This window comes from Tenrec ecaudatus, chromosome 7, assembly GCF_050624435.1.
Source record: "Tenrec ecaudatus isolate mTenEca1 chromosome 7, mTenEca1.hap1, whole genome shotgun sequence".
Taxonomy (NCBI): Eukaryota; Metazoa; Chordata; class Mammalia; order Afrosoricida; family Tenrecidae; genus Tenrec; species Tenrec ecaudatus.
In genome coordinates this window covers 143,514,189-143,537,384 of record NC_134536.1, presented here as the reverse complement: position 1 = coordinate 143,537,384, position 23,196 = coordinate 143,514,189, and positions in this window count along the sequence as shown.

Sequence of the window (23,196 nt, the reverse complement as noted above, 5' to 3'; positions counted from 1 at the left end):
CTAGGGAACCTTCATAGTCTTAGTGCCAGCTAGGTAACCTAGATAGTCCAAGTGTCCGCTAGTTAACCTAGATAGTCCTACTGCCCGTTAGTTAACCTAGAGTGTCCAAGTGCCCACTAGGGGACGTACTTAGTCCAAGTGCCCGTTAGCTAACCTAGATAGTCCAAGTGACCGCTAGCTAACATTGAGCATCCAAGTGCCCGCTAGTTAAACTAGATAGTCCAAGTGCACGCTAGTTAACCTACGTAGTCCAAGGTCCGCTAGTTAACCTAGATAGTCCAAGTGCTCGCTAGTTAACCTACATAGTCCAAGTGCCCGCTATGTAACCTAGATAGTCAAAGTGCCCGTTAGGTAACCTAGATAGCCCAAGTGCCCGCTAGGTAACCTAGATACTCAAAGTACCCCTTACCTAACCTAGATAGTCCAAGTGCCCGCTAAGCAACCTAAATAGTCCAAGTGCCCGTTCGTTAACCTAGAAGTCCATGTGCCCGCTAGGTAACCTAGACAGTCCAAGTGCCGGCTAGGTTACCTGCATATTCCAAGTGCCCGTTCGTTAACCTAGATAGTCCAAGTGCCCACTAGGTAACCTACATAGTCCAAGTGCCCGCTAGGTAACCTATATAGTCCAAGTGCCCGCTAGGTAACCTAGATAGTCCACGGGCCCGCTAGTTAGCCTACATAGTCCATGGGCTCACTTGTTAACTTTGATAGTCCTAGTCCCCGCTAGTTAACCTAGATAGTCCTAGTGCCCATTAGATAACCTAGAGTGTCCAAGTGCCCACCAGGGGACGTACTTAGTCCAAGTGCCCGTTAGGTAACCTAGATAGTCCAAGTACCCTCTAGTTAAGATTGATCATCCAAGTGCCCGCTAGTTAACCTAGATAGTCCAAGTGCACGCTATTTAACCTAGATAGTCCAAGTGCCTTCTAGTTACCCTAGATCGTCCAAGTGCTCGCTAAGAAACCTAGACAGTTCAAGTGCTCGTTAAGTAACCTAGATTGTCCAAATGCCCGCTAGGTAACCTACATAGTCCTAGTTCCCACTAGGTAACCTAGATAGTCCAAGTGCCCATTACCTAACCTAGATAGTCCAATTGCCCGCTATGCAACATACATAGTCCAAGTGCCCGTTCGTTAACCTAGAAGTCCAAGTGCCCGCTAGGTAACCTAGACTGTCCAAGTGTCCGCTAGGTTACCTACATAGTCCAAGTGCCCGCTAGGTAACCTAGATAGTCCAGGGGCCCGCTAGTTAACCTACATAGTCCAAGTGCCCGGTAGTTAACTTACATAGTTCAAGTGTCCATAGGGAACATACATAGTCCACGTGCCCGCTAGGGAACATACATAGTCCAAGTGCCCGCTAGGGAATCTACATAGTCCAAGCACCCCCTCGTTAATGTAGATAGTCCAAGTTCCGGTAGTTAGTCTACATACTTCAAGGGCCCGCTAGTTAACCTACATAGTCCAAGTACCCACTAGTTAACCTAGATCGTCCAAGTGTCCGCTAGTTAATCTACATAGTACTAGAGCCCGCTCGGGAATCTAGCTAGTCCAAGTGCCCGCTGTAGAACCTACATAGTCCAAGTGCCTGCTAGGGAACCTACATAGTCCAAGTGCCCGCGCTGGATCATACATAGTCCAAGTGCCCGCTAGGGAATCTACATAGTCCAAGGGCCCGCTAGTTAACGTAGATAGTCCAAGTGCCGCTAGTTAATCTACATAGTCCAAGGGCCTGCTAGTTAACCTACATAGTCCAAGTACCCGCAAGTTACCCTAGATCGTCCAAGTGCACGCTAGGTAACCTACATAGTCCAAGTGCCCGCTAGTTAACCTACATAGTCCAAGGGCCCGCTAGTTAACCTACATCGTCCAAGGGCCTGCTAGTTAACCTAGATAGTCCAAGTGCCCGCTAGTTAACCTACATAGTCCAAGTGCCCGCGAGGTAACCTAGACAGTTCAAGTGACAACTAGGTTACCTACATAGTCCAAGTGCCCGTTCGTTAACCTACATAGTCCAAATGACCGCTAGGTAACCAATATAGTCCAAATGCTTGCTAGGGGCCCTAATAGTCCAAATGCCCGCTAGTTAACCTAGATAGTCCAAGTGCTCGCTAGTTAACCTAGATAGACCAAGTGCCCGCTGGTTAACCTAGATAGACCAAGTGCCCGCTAGGGAACCTATCTAGTCCACGTACCCGCTAGGTAACGTACATAGTCCAAGTGCCCGCTAGGTAACATAGATAGTCCAAGTGCCCGCTAGGGAACGTACATAGTCCAAGTGCCCGCTAGGTAACCTAGATAGTCCAAGTGCCTGCTAGGTAACCTAGGTAGTCCAAGTGCCCACTAGTTAACCTACATAGTCCAGGTTCCCCCTAGGTAACCTAGATAGTCCAAGGGTCCGCTAGGTAACCTACATAGTCAAAATGCCCGAAAGGGAACCTACATAGTCCAAATGCCTGCTAGGTAACCTACATAGTCCAAATGCCCGCTAGTTAACCTAGATAGTCCAAGTGCTCACTAGTTAACCTAGATAGTCCAAGTGCCCGCTAGTTAACCTAGATAGACCAAGTGCCTGCTAGGTAACCAATATAGTCCAAATGCCCGCTAGGGGCCCTAATAGTCCAAATGCCCGCTAGTTAACCTAGATAGTCCAAGTGCTCGCTAGTTAACCTAGATAGACCAAGTGCCCGCTGGTTAACCTAGATAGACCAAGTGCCCGCTAGGGAACCTATCTAGTCCACGTACCCGCTAGGTAACGTACATAGTCCAAGTGCCCGCTAGGTAACATAGATAGTCCAAGTGCCCGCTAGGGAACGTACATAGTCCAAGTGCCCGCTAGGTAACCTAGATAGTCCAAGTGCCTGCTAGGTAACCTAGGTAGTCCAAGTGCCCACTAGTTAACCTACATAGTCCAGGTTCCCCCTAGGTAACCTAGATAGTCCAAGGGTCCGCTAGGTAACCTACATAGTCAAAATGCCCGAAAGGGAACCTACATAGTCCAAATGCCTGCTAGGTAACCTACATAGTCCAAATGCCCGCTAGTTAACCTAGATAGTCCAAGTGCTCACTAGTTAACCTAGATAGTCCAAGTGCCCGCTAGTTAACCTAGATAGACCAAGTGCCTGCTAGGTAACCAATATAGTCCAAATGCCCGCTAGGGGCCCTAATAGTCCAAATGCCCGCTAGTTAACCTAGATAGTCCAAGTGCTCACTAGTTAACCTAGATAGTCCAAGTCCCCGCTAGTTAACCTAGATAGACCAAGTGCCCGCTAGGGAACCTATCTAGTCCAAGTACCCGCTAGGAAACGTACATAGTCCAAGTGCCCGCAAGGTAACATAGATAGTCCAAGTGCCCGCTAGGGAACGTACATAGTCCAAGGGCCCACTAGTTAACCTAGATAGTCCAAGTGTCTGCTAGTTAACCTAGATAGTCCAAGTGCCCGCTGGGGAATGTACATAATCCAAGTGCCCGCTAGGTAACCTAGATAGTCCAAGTGCCTTCTAGTTACCCTAGATCGTCCAAGTGCTCGCTAAGAAACCTAGACAGTTCAAGTGCTCGTTAAGTAACCTAGATTGTCCAAATGCCCGCTAGGTAACCTACATAGTCCTAGTTCCCACTAGGTAACCTAGATAGTCCAAGTGCCCATTACCTAACCTAGATAATCCAATTGCCCGCTATGCAACATACATAGTCCAAGTGCCCGTTCGTTAACCTAGAAGTCCAAGTGCCCGCTAGGTAACCTAGACTGTCCAAGTGTCCGCTAGGTTACCTACATAGTCCAAGTGCCCGCTAGGTAACCTAGATAGTCCAGGGGCCCGCTAGTTAACCTACATAGTCCAAGTGCCCGGTAGTTAACTTACATAGTTCAAGTGTCCATAGGGAACATACATAGTCCACGTGCCCGCTAGGGAACATACATAGTCCAAGTGCCCGCTAGGGAATCTACATAGTCCAAGCACCCCCTAGTTAATGTAGATAGTCCAAGTTCCGCTAGTTATTCTACATACTTCAAGGGCCCGCTAGTTAACCTACATAGTCCAAGTACCCACTAGTTAACCTAGATCGTCCAAGTGTCCGCTAGTTAATCTACATAGTACTAGAGCCCGCTCGGGAATCTAGCTAGTCCAAGTGCCCGCTGTAGAACCTACATAGTCCAAGTGCCTGCTAGGGAACCTACATAGTCCAAGTGCCCGCGCTGGATCATACATAGTCCAAGTGCCCGCTAGGGAATCTACATAGTCCAAGGGCCCGCTAGTTAACGTAGATAGTCCAAGTGCCGCTAGTTAATCTACATAGTCCAAGGGCCTGCTAGTTAACCTACATAGTCCAAGTACCCGCAAGTTAACCTAGATCGTCCAAGTGCCCGCTAGGTAACCTACATAGTCCAAGTGCCCGCTAGTTAACCTACATAGTCCAAGGGCCCGCTAGTTAACCTACATCGTCCAAGGGCCTGCTAGTTAACCTAGATAGTCCAAGTGCCCGCTAGTTAACCTACATAGTCTAAGTGCCCGCGAGGTAACCTAGACAGTTCAAGTGACAACTAGGTTACCTACATAGTCCAAGTGCCCGTTCGTTAACCTACATAGTCCAAATGACCGCTAGGTAACCAATATAGTCCAAATGCTTGCTAGGGGCCCTAATAGTCCAAATGCCCGCTAGTTAACCTAGATAGTCCAAGTGCTCGCTAGTTAACCTAGATAGACCAAGTGCCCGCTGGTTAACCTAGATAGACCAAGTGCCCGCTAGGGAACCTATCTAGTCCACGTACCCGCTAGGTAACGTACATAGTCCAAGTGCCCGCTAGGTAACATAGATAGTCCAAGTGCCCGCTAGGGAACGTACATAGTCCAAGTGCCCGCTAGGTAACCTAGATAGTCCAAGTGCCTGCTAGGTAACCTAGGTAGTCCAAGTGCCCACTAGTTAACCTACATAGTCCAGGTTCCCCCTAGGTAACCTAGATAGTCCAAGGGTCCGCTAGGTAACCAACATAGTCAAAATGCCCGAAAGGGAACCTACATAGTCCAAATGCCTGCTAGGTAACCTACATAGTCCAAATGCCCGCTAGTTAACCTAGATAGTCCAAGTGCTCACTAGTTAACCTAGATAGACCAAGTGCCTGCTAAGTAACCAATATAGTCCAAATGCCCGCTAGGGGCCCTAATAGTCCAAATGCCCGCTAGTTAACCTAGATAGTCCAAGTGCTCACTAGTTAACCTAGATAGTCCAAGTCCCCGCTAGTTAACCTAGATAGACCAAGTGCCCGCTAGGGAACCTATCTAGTCCAAGTACCCGCTAGGAAACGTACATAGTCCAAGTGCCCGCTAGGTAACATAGATAGTCCAAGTGCCCGCTAGGGAACGTACATAGTCCAAGGGCCCACTAGTTAACCTAGATAGTCCAAGTGTCTGCTAGTTAACCTAGATAGTCCAAGTGCCCGCTGGGGAATGTACATAATCCAAGTGCCCGCTAGGTAACCTAGATAGTTCAAGTACCCGCTAGGTAACCTAGATTGTTCAAATACCCGCTAGGTAACCTAGATCGTCAAAGGGACCCCTAGTAAGCCTACATAGTCCAAGTGCCCGCTAGGTAACCTAGATAGTCCAAGGGCCCGATAGTAAACCTACATAGTCCATGGGCCCGCTAGTTAACATTCATAGTGCAAGTGTCCGGTACTTAACCTACATATTCCAAGTTCCCGCTAGTTAACCTACATAATCTAAGTGCCCGTTGGCTAACCTAGATAGTCCAAAGGCGCGCTAGTTGACCTACATAGTCAAAGTGCCAGCTAGGTAACCTAGATAGTACAAGTGCCCGCTAGGTAACCTACATAGTCCAAGTGCCCGTTCGTTAAACTAGATAATCCAAGTGCCCGTTCGTTGACGTAGATAATCCAAATGCCCACTAGGTAACCTAGACAGTCAAAGTGCCCGCTAGTTAACCTACATAGTCCAAGTGCCCGATAGGGAACCTACATAATCCAAGTGCCTGCTAGGCAACCTACATAGTCCAAGTGCCCGTTAGTTAACCTAGATAGTCAAAGTGCCTGCTAGGTAACCTAGATAGTCCAAGTGCCCGCTAGGTAACCTACATAGTCCAAGTGCCCGCTAGGTAACCTAAATAGTCCAAATGCCCGCTAGTTAACCTAGATAGTCCAAGTGCCCGCTAGTTAACCTACATAGTCTAAGTGCCCGCTAGGTAACCAAGACAGTTCAAGTAATCACTAGGTTACCTACATAGTCCATGTGCCCGTTCGTTAACCTACATAGTCCAAGTGCCCGCGAGGTAACCAATATAGTCCAAACGCCCGCTAGGGGCCGTAATAGTCCAAATGCCCGCTAGTTAACCTAGACAGTCCAAGTGCCCGCTAGTTAACCTAGATAGACTAAGTGCCCGCTGGGAACCTACTAGTCCAAGTACCCGCTAGGAAACGTACATAGTCCAAGTGCCCGCTGGGTAACGTACATAGTCCAAGTGCTCGCTAGGTAACGTAGATAGTCCAAGTGCCTGCTAGGGAACCTACATAGTCCAAGTGCCCGCTAGGGAACCTACATAGTCCAATTGCCCGTTCTTTAACCTAGAAGTCCAAATGCCCGCTAGGTAACCTAGACTCTCCAAGTACCCGCTCTGGAACCTACATAGTCCAAGTGACTGCTAGGGAACCTACATAGTCCAAGTGCCCGCTCTGGATCATATACAGTCCAAGTGCCCGCAAGGGAATCCTACATCGTACAAGGGCCCGCTAGTTAATGTAGATAGTCCAAGTGCCGCTAGTTAATCTACATAGTCCAAGGGCCCGCTAGTTAACCTACATAGTCCAAGTACCCGCTAGTTAACCGAGATCGTCCAAGTGCCCTCTATGTCATCTACATATTCCAAGGGCCCGCTAGTTAACCTACATAGTCCAAGGGCCCGCTAGTTAACCTACATCGTCCAAGGGCCTGCTAGTTAACCTAGATTGTTCAAGTGCCCGCTAGTTAACCTACATATTCCAAATGCCCGCGAGGTAACCTAGACATTTCAAGTGACCACTAGGTTACCTACATAGTCCAAGTGCCCTTTCGTTAACCTACATAGTCCAAGTGCCCGCTAGGTAAGCAATATAGTCCAAATGACCGCTAGGGGCCCTAATAGTCCAAATGTCCGCTAGTTAACCTAGGTAGTCCAAGTGCCCGCTAGTTAACCTAGATAGACCAAGTGCCCGCTAGGGAACCAATGTAGTCCAAGTACCCGCTTGGAAACGTACATTCTCCAAGTGCTCGCTAGGTAACGTACAGAGTCTAAGTGCACGCTAGGCAACGTAGATAGTCCAAGGGCCTGCTTGGGAACGTACATAGTCCAAGTGCCCAGTAGTTAACCTACATAGTCCAGCTTCCCCCTAGGTAACCTAGATAGTCCAAGGGCCTGCTAGGTAACCTACATTGTCCTAGTGCCCGTTAGGGAACCTACATAATCCAAGTGCCCGCTAGGGAACCTACATAGTCCAAGTGCCCATTAGTTAACCTAGATAGTCCATGTGCCCGCTAGGTAACCTAGATTGTCCAACAGCCCGGTAGGTAACCTACATACTCCAAGTACCCGCTAGGTAACGTAGATAGTTCAAGTGCCTGCTAGTTAACCTAGATTGTCAAAGTGCCCGCTAGGTAACCTACAAAGTCTAAGTGCCCGCTAAATAATCTATATAGTCCAAATAAACGCTAGGGAACCTACATAGTCCAAATGCCCGCTAGGTAACCTAGATAGTCTATGGGCCCGCTAGGTAACCTACATAGTCCTAGTGCCCCCTAGTTAACCTACATTTTCCAAGTGCCCGATAGGAAACCTACATAGTTCAAGTGCCTGCTAGGTAACCTACATAGTCCAAATGCCCTCTAGTTAACCTACATAGTCCAAGGGCCCGATAGGGAACCTACATAATCCAAGTGCCCGCTAGTTGACCTACATAGTCCAAGTGCCCGCTAGGTAACCTAGATAATCCTAGTGCCCGCTAGGGAACCTTCATAGTCCTAGTGCCAGCTAGGTAACCAAGATAGTCAAGTGCCCGCTAGTTAACCTAGATAGTCCTACTGCCCGTTAGTTAACCTAGAGTGTCCAAGTGCCCACTAGGGGACGTACTTAGTCCAAGTGCCCGTTAGCTAACCTAGATAGTCCAAGTGACCGCTAGTTAACATTGAGCATCCAAGTGCCCGCTAGTTAACCTAGATAGTCCAAGTGCACGCTAGTTAACCTACGTAGTCCAAGTGCTCGCTAGTTAACCTACATAGTACAAGGGCCGCTAGTTGACCTAGATAGTACAAGTGCCCGCTAGTTAACCTAGAAATTCCTAGTGCCCGCTAGGTAACCTAAGAAGTCCAAATGTCCGATAGGGATCCTACATAGTCCAAGTGCCCGCTAGGTAACCTACATAGTCCAAGTGTCCGTTCGTTAACCTATATAGTTCAAGTGCCCGCTAGGTAACCTAGACTGTCCAAGTGCCCGCTAGGTTACCTACATAGTCCAAGTGCCCGTTCGTTAACCTAGATAGTCCAAGTGCTCGCTAGTTAACCTAGATAGTCCAAGTGCCCGCTAGTTAACCTAGATAGACCAAGTACCCGCTAGGGAACCTATCTAGTCCAAGTACCCTCTAGGAAACATACATAGTCCAAGTGCCCGCTAGGTAACATAGATAGTCCAAGTGCCCGCTAGGGAACGTACATAGTCCAAGTGCCCGCTAGGTAACCTAGATAGTCCAAGTGCTCGCTAGTTAACCTACATAGTCCAAGTGCCTGCTAGGTAACCTAGATAGTCCAAGTGCCCACTAGTTAACCTACATAGTCCAGGTTCCCCCTAGGAAACCTAGATAGTCCAAGGGCCCACTAGGTAACCTACATAGTCCAAATGCCCGATAGGGAACCTACATAGTCCAAGTGCCCGCTAGGTAACCTACATAGTCCAAATGCCCGCTAGTTACCTACATAGTCCAAGTGCCCGATAGGGAACCTACATAATCCAAGTGCCCGCTAGTTAACCTAGATAGTCCCAGTGCCCGCTAGGTAACCTAGAAAGTCCAACAGCCCGGTAGGTAACCTACATACTCCAAGTACCCGCTAGGTAATGTAGATAGTTCAAGTGCCCGCTAGGTAACCTATAAAGTCTAAGTGCCCGCCAGGTAATCTATATAGTCCAAATGACCACTAGGGAGCCTACATAGTCCAAATGCCCGCTAGGTAACCTAGGTAGTCCAATGGCCCGCTAGGAAACCTACATAGTCCTAGTGCCCCCTAGTTAACCTACATTCTCCAAGTGCCCGATAGGGAACCTACATAGTCCAAGTGCCCGCTAGGTAACCTACATAGTCCAAGTGCCCGATAGGGAACGTACATAATCCAAGTGCCCGCTAGGGAACCTACATAGTCCAAGTGCCCGTTAGGTAACCTAGATAGTCCAAATGCCCGCCATGAAACCCACATAGTCCAAGTACCCGCTAGGGAATTTACATAGTCCAAGGGCCCGCTAGGAACCTACATAGTCCTAGTGTCCGTTAGTTAAACTAGATAGTCCAAGTGCCCGCTTGGTAACCTAGATAGTCCAACAGCCCGCTAGGTAACCTACATACTCCAAGAACACGCTATAACGTAGATAGTTCAAGTGCCAGCTAGGTAACCTAGATAGTTCTTGTGCCCGTTACCTAACCTAGATAGTCCAATTGCCCGCTATGCAACATACATAGTCCAAGTGCCCATTCTTTAACCTAGAATTCCATGTGCCCGCTAGGTAACCTAGACTCTCCAAGTGCCCGCTAGGTTACCTACATAGTCCAAATGCCCGTTCGGTAACCTAGATAGTGCAAGTGCCCGGTAGTTAACCTACATAGTCCAAGTGCCCCCTAGGTAACCTAGATAGTCCAAGGGCCCTCTAGTAAACCTACATAGTCCAAGTGCCCGGTAGTTAACTTACATAGTTCAAGTGTCCCTAGGGAACATATAGAGTCCAAGTGCCTGCTAGGGGCCTACATAGTCCAAGGCCCCCCTAGTTATCCTACATAGTCCAAGTGCCCGCTAGTTAATGTAGATAGTCCAAGTGCCGCTAGTTAATCTACATAGTTCAAGGGCCCGCTGGTTAACCTACATAATCCAAGTACCGGCTGGTTAACCTAGATCGTCCAAGTGTCCGCTAATTAACCTACATAGTACAAGTGTCCGCTAGGGAACCTAGATAGTCCAAGTGCCCGCTCTGGAACCTACATAGTCCAAGTGACTGCTAGGGAACCTACATAGTCCAAGTGCCCGCTCTGGAACATATATAGTCCAAGTGCCCGCAAGGGAATCTACATAGTCCAAGGGCCCGCTAGTTAATGTAGATAGTCCAAGTGCCGCTAGTTAATCTACATAGTCCAAGGGCCCGCTAGTTAACCTACATAGTCCAAGTACCCGCTAGTTAACCTAGATCGTCCAAGTGCCCTGTATGTCACCTACATAGTCCAAGGGCCCGCTAGTTAACCTACATAGTCCAAGGGCCCGCTAGTTAACCTACATCGTACAAGGGCCTGCTAGTTAACCTAGATAGTCCAAGTGCCCGCTAGTTAACCTATATAGTCCAAGTGCCCGGTAGGTAACCAATATAGTCCAAATGTCCGCTAGGGGCCCTAATAGTCCAAATGACCGCTAGTTAACTTAGATAGTCCAAGTGCCCGCTAGGGAACCAATCTAGTCCAAGTACCCGCTAGGAAACGTACATACTCCAAGTGCTCGCTAGGAAACGTACATAGTCCAAGTGCCCGCTAGGTAACGTAGATAGTCCAAGGGCCTGCTTGGGAACGTACATAGTCCAAGTGCCTGCCAGGTTACGTAGATTTTCCAAGTGCCCTCTAGTTAACCTACAAAGTCCATGTTCCCCCTAGGTAACCTAGATAGTCCATGGGCCCGCTAGGTAACCTACATTGTCCTAGTGCCCGATAGGGAACCTACATAATCCAAGTGACCGCTAGGGAACCTACATAGTCCAAGTGCCCGTTAGTTAACCTAGATAGTCCATGTGCCCGCTAGGTAACCTAGATTGTCCAACAGCCCGCTAGGTAACCTACATACTCCAAGTACCCGCTAGGTAACGTAGATAGTTCAAGTGCCTGCTAGGTAACCTAGATAGTCAAAGTGCCCGCTAGGTAACCTACAAAGTCTAAGTGCCCGCTAAATAATCTATATAGTCCAAATAAACACTAGGGAGCCTACATAGTCCAAATGCCCGCTAGGTAACCTAGATAGTCTATGGGCCCGCTAGGTAACCTACATAGTCCTAGTGCCCCCTAGTTAACCTACATTTTCCAAGTGCCCGATAGGAAACCTACATAGTCCAAGTGCCTGCTAGGTAACCTACATAGTCCAAATGCCCTCTAGTTAACCTACATAGTCCAAGGGCCCGATAGGGAACCTACATAATCCAAGTGCCCGCTAGTTGACCTACATAGTCCAAGTGCCCGCTAGATAACCTAGATAATCCTAGTGCCCGCTAGGGAACCTTCATAGTCCTAGTGCCAGCTAGGTAACCTAGATAGTCCAAGTGCCCGCTAGTTAACCTAGATAGTCCAAGTGCCCGCTAGTTAACCTAGATAGTCCTAGTGCCCGTTAGTTAACCTAGAGTGTCCAAGTGCCCACTAGGGGACGTACTTAGTCCAAGTGCCCGTTAGCTAACCTGGATAGTCCAAATGACCGCTAGTTAACATTGAGCATCCAAGTGCCCGCTAGTTAACCTAGATAGTCCAAGTGCACGCTAGTCAACCTACGTAGTCCAAGGTCCGCTAGTTAACCTAGATAGTCCAAGTGCTCGCTAGTTAACCTAGATAGTCCAAGTGCTCGCTAGTTATCCTACATAGTACAAGGGCCCGCTAGTTGACCTAGATAGTCCAAGTGCCCGCTAGTTAACCTAGAAATTCCAAGTGCCCGCTAGGTAACCTAAGAAGTCCAAATGTCCGATAGGGATCCTACATAGTCCAAGTGCCCGCTAGGTAACCTACATAGTCCAAGTGCCCGTTCGTTAACCTATATAGTCCAAGTGCCCGCTAGGTAACCTAGACTGTCCAAGTGCCCGCTAGGTTACCTACATAGTCCAAGTGCCCGTTCGTTAACCTAGATAGTCCAAGTGCTCGCTAGTTAACCTAGATAGTCCAAGTGCCCGCTAGTTAACCTAGATAGACCAAGTGCCCGCTAGGGAACCTATCTAGTCCAAGTACCCTCTAGGAAACGTACATAGTCCAAGTGCCCGCTAGGTAACATAGATAGTCCAAGTGCCCGCTAGGGAACGTACATAGTCCAAGTGCCCGCTAGGTAACCTAGATAGTCCAAGTGCTCGCTAGTTAACCTACATAGTCCAAGTGCCTGCTAGGTAACCTAGATAGTCCAAGTGCCCACTAGTTAACCTACATAGTCCAGGTTCCCCCTAGGTAACCTAGATAGTCCAAGGGCCCACTAGGTAACCTACATAGTCCAAATGCCCGATAGGGAACCTACATAGTCCTAGTGTCCGCTAGGTAACCTACATAGTCCAAATACCCGCTAGTTAATCTACATAGTCCAAGTGCCCGATAGGGAACCTACATAATCCAAGTGCCCGCTAGGGAACCTACATTGTCCAAGTGCCCGTTAGGTAACCTAGATAATCCAAATGCCCGCTAGGGGACCCACATAGTCCAAGTGCCCGCTAGGGAACTTTCATAGTCCTAGGGCCCGCTAGGGAACCTACATAGTCCAAGTGCCCGTTCGGTAAACAATATAGTCCAAATGCCCGCTAGGGGCCCTAATAGTCCAAATGTCTGCTAGTTAACCTAGATAGTGCAAGTGCCCGGTAGTTAACCCACATAGTCCAAGTGCCCGCTAGGCAACCTAGATAGTCCAAGGGCCCTCTAGTTAACCTACATAGTCCAAGTGCCCGGTACTTAACTTACATAGTTCAAGTGTCCGTAGGGAACATATAGAGTTCAAGTGCCCGCTAGGGAACCTACATAGTCCAAGGTCCCCCTAGTTAGCCTACATAGACCAAGTGCCCGCTAGTTAATGTAGATAGTCCAAGTGCCGCTATTTAATCTACATAGTTCAAGGGCCCGCTGGTTAACCTACATAATCCAAGTACCTGCTAGTTAACCTAGATCGTCCAAGTGTCCGCTAATTAACCTACATAGTACAAGTGCCCGCTAGGGAACCTAGATAGTCCAAGTGCCCGCTCTGGAACCTACATAGTCCAAGTGCCTGCTAGGGAACCTACATATTCCAAGTGCCCGCTCTGGAACATATATAGTCCAAGTGCTCGCTAGGAAATCTACATAGTCCAAGGGCCCGCTAGTTAATGTAGATAGTCCAAGTGCCGCTAGTTAATCTACATAGTCCAAGGTCCCGCTAGTTAACCTACATAGTCCAAGTACCCGCTAGTTAACCTAGATCGTCCAAGTGCCCTCTATGTCACCTACATAGTCCAAGGGCCCGCTAGTTAACCTACATAGTCCAAGGGCCCGCTAGTTAACCTACATCGTCCAAGGGCCTGCTAGTAAACCTAGATAGCCCAAGTGCCCGCTAGTTAACCTACATAGTCCAAGTGCCCGCGAGGTAACCTAGACATTTCAAGTGACCACTAGGTTACCTACATAGTCGAAGTGCCCTTTCGTTAACCTACATAGTCCAAGTGCCCGCTAGGTAACCAATATAGTCCAAATGCCCGCTAGGGGCCCTAATAGTCCAAATGTCTGCTAGTTAACCTAGATAGTCCAAGTGCCCGCTAGTTAACCTAGATAGACCAAGTGCCCGCTAGGTAACATAGATAGTCCAAGTGCTCTCTAGTTAACCTACATAGTCCAAGTGCCTGCTAGGTAACCTAGATAGTCCAAGTGCCCACTAGTTAACCTACATAGTCCAGGTTCCCCCTAGGTAACCTAGATAGTCCAAGTGCCCGCTAGGTAACCTACATAGTCCAAATGCCCGCTAATTAACCTACATAGTCCAAGTGCCCGATAGGCAACCTACCTAATCCAAGTGACCGCTAGGGAATCTACATTGTCCAAGTGCCCGATAGGTAACCTAGATAGTCCAAATGCCCGCTAGGGAACCCACATAGTCCAAGTGCCCTCTAGGGAACTTACATAGTCCAAGGGCCCCCTAGGGAACCTACATAGTCCAATTTCCCTTTAGTTAACCTAGATAGTCCCAGTGCCCGCTAGGTAACCTAGATAGTCCAACAGCCCGGTAGGTAACCTACATACTCCAAGTACCCGCTAGGTAACGTAGATAGTTCAAGTGCCCGCTAGGTAACCTACAGAGTCTAAGTGCCTGCTAGGTAAATTATATAGCCCAAATGACCACTAGGAGCCTACATAGTCCAAATGCCCGCTAGGTAACCTAGGTAGTCCAAGGGCCCGCTAGGAAACCTACATAGTCCAGTGCCCGGTAGTTAACTTACATAGTTCAAGTGTCCATAGGGAACAAAAATAATCCAAGTGCCCGCTAGGGAACCTACATTGTCCAAGTGCCCGTTAGGTAACCTAGATAGTCCAAATGCCCGCCAGGAAACCCACATAGTCCAAGTGCCCGCTAGGGAATTTACATAGTCCAAGGGCCCGCTAGGGAAGCTACATAGTCCAAGTGTCCGTTAGCTAACCTAGACAGTCCAAGTGCCCGCTTGGTAACCTAGATAGTCCAAAAGTCCGCTAGGTAACCTACATACTCCAAGAACCCGCTAGGTAATGTAAATAGTTCATGTGCCAGCTAGGTAACCTAGATAGTCCAAGTGTCCTCTAGGTAACCTACAAAGTCTAAGTGCATGCTTGTATATCTATATAGTCCAAATGCCCGCTAGGGAATCTACATAGTCCAAGGGCCCTCTAGTTAACGTGGATAGTCCAAGTGCCGCTAGTTAATCTACATAGTCCAAGGGCCCGCTAGGTAACCTAGATAGTCCAAGGGCCCGCTAGTTAACCTACATAGTCCAAGTGCCCGTTAGTTAACTTACATAGTTCAAGTGTCCATAGGGAACATACATAGCCCAAGTGCCCGCTAGGGAACATACATAGTCCAAGTGCCCGCTAGGGAATCTACATTCTTCAAGGGCCCGCTAGTTAAAGCAGATAGTCCAAGTTCCGCTAGTTAATCTACATAGTTCAAGGGCCCGCAAGTTAACCTACATAGTCCAAGTACCCGCTAGTTAACCTAGATCGTCCAAGTGTCCGCTAGTTAATCTATATAGTACAAGTGCCCGCTAGGGAATCTAGTTAGTCCAAGTGCCCGCTCTGGAACCTACATATTCCAAGTGCCCGCGCTGGAACATACATAGTCCAAGTGCTCGCTAGGGAATCTACATAGTCCAAGGGCCCGTTAGTTAACCTACATAGTCCAAGTACCCGCTATTTAACCTAGATCGTCCAAGTGCCCGCTAGGTAAACTACATAGTCCAAGGGCCCGCTATTAACCTACATAGTCCAAGGGACCGCTAGTTAACCTACATCGTCCAAGGGCCTGTTAGTTAACCTAGATAGTCCAAGTGCCCGCTAGTTAACCTACATAATCCAAGTGCCCGCTAAGTAACCAATATAATCCAAATGCCCGCTAGGGGCCCTAATAGTCCAAATGCCCGCTAGTTAACCTAGATAGTCCAAGTGCTCACTAGTTAACCTAGATAGTCCAAGTGCTCACTAGTTAACCTAGATAGACCAAGTGCCCGCTAGGGAACATATCTAGTCCAAGTACCCGCTAGGAAACGTACATAGTCAAAGTGCCCGCTAGGTAACATAGATAGCCCAAGTGCCGGCTAAGGAACGTACATAGTCCAAGTGCCCGCTAGGTAACCTAGATAGTCCAAGTGCTCGCTAGTTAACCTACATAGTCCAAGTACCTGCTAGGTAACCTATAGTCCAAGTGCCCACTAGTTAACCTACATAGTCCAGATTCCCCCTAGGTAACCTAGATAGGTCAAGGGCCCGCTAGGTAACCTACATAATCCAAGTGCCCGCTAGGTAATCTACATAGTCCAAGTGCCCGATAGGGAACCTACATAATCCAAGTGCCCGGTAGGGAGCCTACATAGTCCAAATGCCCGTTAGGTAACCTAGATAGTCCAAATGCCCTCTAGGAAACCCACATAGTCCAAGTGCCCGCTATGGAACTTACATAGTCCAAGTGCCCGCTAGGGAACCTACATAGTCCAAGTGCCCATTAGTTAACCTAGATAGTCCAAGTGCCCGCTAGGTAACCTAGATTGTCCAACAGCCCGGTAGGTAACCTACATACTCCAAGTACCCGCTAGGTAACGTAGATAATTCAAGTGCCTGCTAGGTAACCTAGATAGTCAAAGTGCCCGCTAGGTAACCTACAAAGTCTAAGTGCCCGCTAAATAATCTATATAGTCCAAATAAACGGTAGCGAGCCTACATAGTCCAAATGCCCGCTAGGTAACCTAGATAGTCTATGGGCCCTCTAGGTAACCTACATAGTCCTAGTGCCCCCTAGTTAACCTACATTTTCCAAGTGCCCGATAGGAAACCTACATAGTCCAAGTGCCTGCTAGGTAACCTACATAGTCCAAATGCCCTCTAGTTAACCTACATAGTCCAAGGGCCCGATAGGGAACCTACATAATCCAAGTGCCCGCTAGTTGACCTACATAGTCCAAGTGCCCGTTAGGTAACCTAGATAATCCTAGTGCCCGCTAGGGAACCTTCATTGTCCTAGTGCCAGCTAGGTAACCTAGATAGTCCAAGTGCCCGCTAGTTAACCTAGATAGTCCTAGTGCCCGTTATTTAACCTAGAGTGTCTAAGTGCCCAGTAGGGGACGTACTTAGTTCAAGTGCCCGTTAGCTAACCTAGATAGTCCAAGTGACCGCTAGTTAATATTGAGCATCCAAGTGCCCGCTAGTTAACCTAGATAGTCCAAGTGCACGCTGGTTACCCTACGTAGTCCAAGGTCCGCTAGTTAACCTAGATAGTCCAAGTGCTCGCTAGTTAACCTACATAGTACAAGGGCCCGCTAGTTGACCTAGATAGTCCAAGTGCCCGCTAGTTAACCTAGAAATTCCTAGTGCCCGCTAGGTAACCTAAGAAGTCCAAATGTCCGATAGGGATCCTACATAGTCCAAGTGCCCGCTAGGTAACCTACATAGTCCAAGTGCCCGTTCGTTAACCTATATAGTCCAAGTGCCCGCTAGTTAACCTAGATAGACCAAGTGCCCGCTAGGGAACCTATCTAGTCCAAGTACCCTCTAGGAAACGTACATAGTGCAAGTGCCCGCTAGGTAACATAGATAGTCCAAGTGCCCGCTAGGGAACGTACATAGTCCAAGTGCCCGCTAGGTAACCTAGATAGTCCAAGTGCTCGCTAGTTAACCTACATAGTCCAAGTGCCTGCTAGGTAACCTAGATAGTCCAAGTGCCCACTAGTTAACCTACATAGTCCAGGTTCCCCCTAGGTAACCTAGATAGTCCAAGGGCCCACTAGGTAACCTACATAGTCCAAATGCCCGATAGGGAACCAACATAGTCCAAGTGCCCGCTAGGTAACCTACATAATCCAAATGCCCGCTAGTTAACCTGCATAGTCCAAGTGCCCGATAGGGAACCTACATAATCCAAGTGCCCGCTAGGGAACCTACATTGTCCAAGTGCCCGTTAGGTAACCTAGATAGTCCAAATGCCCGCTAGGGAACCCACATAGTCCAAGTGCCCGCTAGGGAAATTACATAGTCCAAGGGCCCGCTAGGGAACCTACATAGTCCAAATGCCCGTTAGTTAACCTAGATAGTCCCAGTGCCCGCTAGGTAACCTAGAAAGTCCAACAGCCCGGTAGGTAACCTACATACTCCAAGTACCCGCTAGGTAACGTAGATAGTTCAAGTGCCCGCTAGGTAACCTACAAAGTCTAAGTGCCCGCTAGGTAATCTATATAGTCCAAATGACCACTAGGGAGCCTACATAGTCCAAATGCCCGCTAGGTAACCTAGGTAGTCCAAGGGCCCGCTAGGAAACCTACATAGTCCTAGTGCCCCCTAGTTAACCTACATTCTCCATGTGCCCGATAGGGAACCTACATAGTCCCAGTGCCCGCTAGGTAACATACATAGTCCAAGTGCCCGATAGGGAACCTACATAATCCACGTGCCCGCTAGGGAACCTACATAATCCAAGTGCCCGTTAGGTAACCTAGATAGTCCAAATGCCCGCCATGAAACCCACATAGTCCAAGTGCCCGCTAGGGAATTTACATAGTCCAAGGGCCCGCTAGGGAACCTACATAGTCCAAGTGTCCGTTAGTTAAACTAGATAGTCCAAGTGCCCGCTTGGTAACCTAGATAGTCCAACAGCCCGCAAGGTAACCTACATACTCCAAGAACCCTCTAGGTTACGTAGATAGTTCAAGTGCCAGCTAGGTAACCTAGATAGTCCAAGTGTCCTCTAGGTAACCTACAAAGTCTAAGTGCCCGCTAGTATATCTATATAGTCCAAATGCCCGCTTGGGAATCTACATAGTCCAAGGGCCCGCTAGTTAACGTAGATAGTCCAAGTGCCGCTAGTTAATCTGCATAGTACAAGGGCCCGCTAGTTAACCTACATAGTCAAGTGCCCGGTAGTTAACTTACATAGTTCAAGTGTCCATAGGGAACATACTTAGCCCAAGTGCCCGCTAGGGAAAATACATAGTCCAAGTGCCCGCTAGGTAACCTACATAGTCCAAGTGCCCGATAGGGAACCTACATAATCCAAGTGCCCGTTAGGGAATCTACATTGTCCAAGGGCCCGATAGTTAATGTAGATAGTCCAAGTTCCGCTAGTTAATCTACATAGTTCAAGGGTCCGCTAGTTAACCTACATAGTCCAAGTACCCGCTAGTTAACCTAGATCGTCCAAGTGTCCGCTAGTTAATCTACATAGTACAAGTGCCGGCTCGGGAATCTAGTTAGTCCAAGTGCCCGCTCTGGAAGTACTTAGTCCAAGTGCCTGCTAGGGAACCTACATATTCCAAGTGCCCGCGCTGGAACATACATAGTCCAAGTGCTCGCTAGGGAATCTACATAGTCCAAGGGCCCGCTAGTTAATGTAGATAGTCCAAGTGTCACTAGTTAATCTACATAGTCCATGGGCCCGCTAGTTAACCTACATAGTCCAAGTACCCGCTAGTTAACCTAGATCGTCCAAGTGTCCGCTAGGTAACCTACATAGTCCAAGGGCTCGCTAGTTAACCTACATAGTCCAAGGGCCCGCTAGGTAACCTACATAGTCCAAGGGCCCGCTAGTTAACCTACATCGTCCAAGGGCCTGCTAGTTAACCTAGATAGTCCAAGTGCCCACTAGTTAACCTACATAGTCCAGGTTCCCCCTAGGTAACCTAGATAGTCCAAGGGCCCGCTAGGTAACCTACATAGTCCAAATGCCCGATAGGGAATCTACATTGTCCAAATGCCCGTTAGGTAACCTAGATAGTCCAAATGCCCCCTAGGGAACCCACATAGTCCACGTGCCCGCTAGGGAACTTACATAGTCCAAGGGCCCGCTAGGGAACCTACATAGTCCAAGTGCCTGTTAGTTAACCTAGATAGTCCCAGTGCCCGCTAGGTAACCTAGATAGTCCAACAGCCCGGTAGGTAACCTACATACTCCAAGTACCCGCTAGGTAACGTAGATAGTTCAAGTGCCCGCTAGGTAACCTACAAAGTCTAAGTGCCCGCTAGGTAATCTATATAGTCCAAATGACCACTAGGGAGCCTACATAGTCCAAATGTCCGCTAGGTAAACTAGGTAGTCTAAGGGCCCACTAGGAAACCTACATAGTCCTAGTGCCCCCTAGTTAACCTACATTCTCCAATTGCCCGATAGGGAACCTACATAGTCCATGTGCCCGATAGGGAACCCACATAGTCCAAGTGCCCGCTAGGGAATTTACATAGTCCAAGGGCCCGCTAGGGAACCTACATAGTCTAAGTGTCCGTTAGTTAACCTAGATAGTCCAAGTGCCCGCTTGGTATCCTAGATAGTCCAACAGCCCGCTAGGTAACCTACATACTCCAAGAACCCGCTAGGTAACGTAGATAGTTCATGTGCCAGCTAGGTAGCGTAGATAGTCCAAGTGTCCGCTAGGTAACCTACAAAGTCTAAGTGCCCGCTAGTATATCTATATACTCCAAGTGCCCGCTAGGGAATCTACATAGTCCAAGGGCCCGCTAGTTAACATAGATAGTCCAAGTGCCGCTATTTAATCTACATAGTCCAAGGGCCCGCTAGGTAACCTAGATAGTTCAAGGGCCCGCTAGTTAACCTACATAGTCCAAGTGCCCGGTAGTTAACGTACAAAGTTCAAGTGTGCATAGGGAACATACATAGCCCAAGTGCCCACTAGGGAACATACATAGTCCAAGTGCCCGCTAGGGAATCTACATAGTCCAAGGGCCCGCTAGTTAATGTAGATAGGCCAAGTTCCGCTAGTTAATCTACATAGTTCAAGGGCCCGCTAGTTAACCTACATAGTCCAAGTACCCGCTAGTTAACCTAGATTGTCCAAGTGTCCGCTAGTTAATCTACATAGTACAAGTGCCCGCTCGGGAATCTAGTTAGTCCAAGTGCCCGCTGTGGAACCTACATAGTTCAGGTGCCTGCTAGGGAACCTACATAGTCCAAGTGCCCGCGCTGGAACCTACATAGTCTAATTGGCCGCTAGGGAATCTACATAGTCCAAGGGCCCGCTAGTTAACCTACAGAGTCCAAGGGACCGCTAGTTAACCTACATCGTCCAAGTGCCCGCTAGTTAACCTACATAGTCCAAGTGCCCGCTAGGTAACCTAGACAGTTCAAGTGACCACTAAGTTACCTACATAGTCGAAGTGCCCGCTAGGTAACCAATATACTCCAAATGCCCGCTAGGGACCCTAATAGTCCAAATGCCCGCTAGTTAACGTAGATAGTCCAAGTGCCGCTAGTTAATCTACACAGTCCAAGGGCCCGCTAGGCAACCTAGATAGTCCAAGGGCCCTCTAGTTAACCTACATAGTCCAAGTGCCCGGTAGTTAACTTACATAGTTCAAGTGTCCATAGGGAACATACATACCCCAAGTGCCCGCTAGGCAACATACATAGTCCAAGTGCCCGCTAGGGAATCTACATTCTTCAAGGGCCCGCTAGGTAAAGCAGATAGTCCAAGTTCCGCTAGTTAATCTACATAGTTCAAGGGCCCGCAAGTTAACCTACATAGTCCAAGTACCCGCTAGTTAACCTAGATCGTCCAAGTGTCCGCTAGTTAATCTATATAGTACAAGTGCCCGCTAGGGAATCTAGTTAGTCCAAGTGCCCGCTCTGGAACCTACTTATTCGAAGTGCCCGCGCTGGAACATACATAGTCCAAGTGCTCGCTAGGGAATCTACATAGTCCAAGGGCCCGCTAGTTAATGTAGATAGTCCAAGTGCCGCTAGTTAATTTACATAGTCCAAGGGCCCGCTAGTTAACCTACATAGTCCAAGTACCCGCTAGTTAACCTAGATCGTCCAAGTGCCCTCTATGTCATCTACATAGTCCAAGGGCCCGCTAGTTAACCTACATCGTCCAAGGGCCTGCTAGTTAACCTAGATAGCACAAGTGCCCGCTAGTTAACCTAAATAGTCCAAGTGCCTGCGAGGTAACCTAGACATTTCAAGTGACCACTAGGTTACCTACATAGTCCAAGTGCCCTTTCGTTAACCTACATAGTCTAAGTGCCCGCTAGGTAACCAATATAGTCCAAATGCCCGCTAGGGGCCCTAATAGTCCAAATGTCTGCTAGTTAACCTAGATAGTCCAAGTGCCCGCTAGTTAACCTAGATAGACCAAGTGCCCGCTAGGTAACATAGATAGTCCAAGTGCTCTCTAGTTAACCTACATAGTCCAAGTGCCTGCTAGGTAACCTAGATAGTCCAAGTGCCCACTAGTTAACCTACATAGTCCAGGTTCCCCCTAGGTAACCTAGATAGTCCAAGTGCCCGCTAGGAAACCTACATAGTCCAAATGCCCGCTAATTAACCTACATAGTCCAAGTGCCCGATAGGCAACCTACCTAATCCAAGTGACCGCTAGGGAATCTACATTGTCCAAGTGCCCGATAGGTAACCTAGATAGTCCAAATGCCCGCTAGGGAACCCACATAGTCCAAGTGCCCGCTAGGGAACTTACATAGTCCAATGGCCCCCTAGGGAACCTACATAGTACAATTGCCCTTTAGTTAACCTAGATAGTCCCAGTGCCCGCTAGGTAACCTAGATAGTCCAACAGCCCGGTAGGTAACCTACATACTCCAAGTACCCGCTAGGTAACGTAGATAGTTCAAGTGCCCGCTAGGTAACCTACAGAGTCTAAGTGCCTGCTAGGTAAATTATATAGTCCAAATGACCACTAGGAGCCTACATAGTCCAAATGCCCGCTAGGTAACCTAGGTAGTCCAAGGGCCCGCTAGGAAACCTACATAGTCCAAGTGCCTGGTAGTTAACTTACATAGTTCAAGTGTCCATAGGGAACATACATAATCCAAGTGCCCGCTAGGGAACCTACATTGTCCAAGTGCCCGTTAGGTAACCTAGATAGTCCAAATGCCCGCCAGGAAACCCACATAGTCCAAGTGCCCGCTAGGGAATTTACATAGTCCAAGGGCCCGCTAGGGAAGCTACATAGTCCAAGTGTCCGTTAGCTAACCTAGATAGTCCAAGTGCCCGCTTGGTAACCTAGATAGTCCAACAGCCCGCTAGGTAACCTACATACTCAAAGAACCCGCTAGGTAACGTAAATAGTTCATGTGCCAGCTAGGTAACCTAGATAGTCCAAGTGTCCTCTAGGTAACCTACAAAGTCTAAGTGCCCGCTTGTATATCTATATAGTCCAAATGCCCTCTAGGAAATCTACATAGTCCAAGGGCCCGCTAGGTAACCTAGATTGTCCAAGGGCCCGCTAGTTAACCTACATAGTCCAAGTGCCCGGTAGTTAACTTACATAGTTCAAGTGTCCATAGGGAACATACATAGCCCAAGTGCCCGCTAGGGAACATACATAGTCCAAGTGCCCGCTAGGGAATCTACATTCTTCAAGGGCCCGCTAGTTAAAGCAGATAGTCCAAGTTCCGCTAGTTAATCTACATAGTTCAAGGGCCCGCAAGTTAACCTACATAGTCCAAGTACCCGCTAGTTAACCTAGATCGTCCAAGTGTCCGCTAGTTAATCTATATAGTCCAATTCCCTCTAGGGA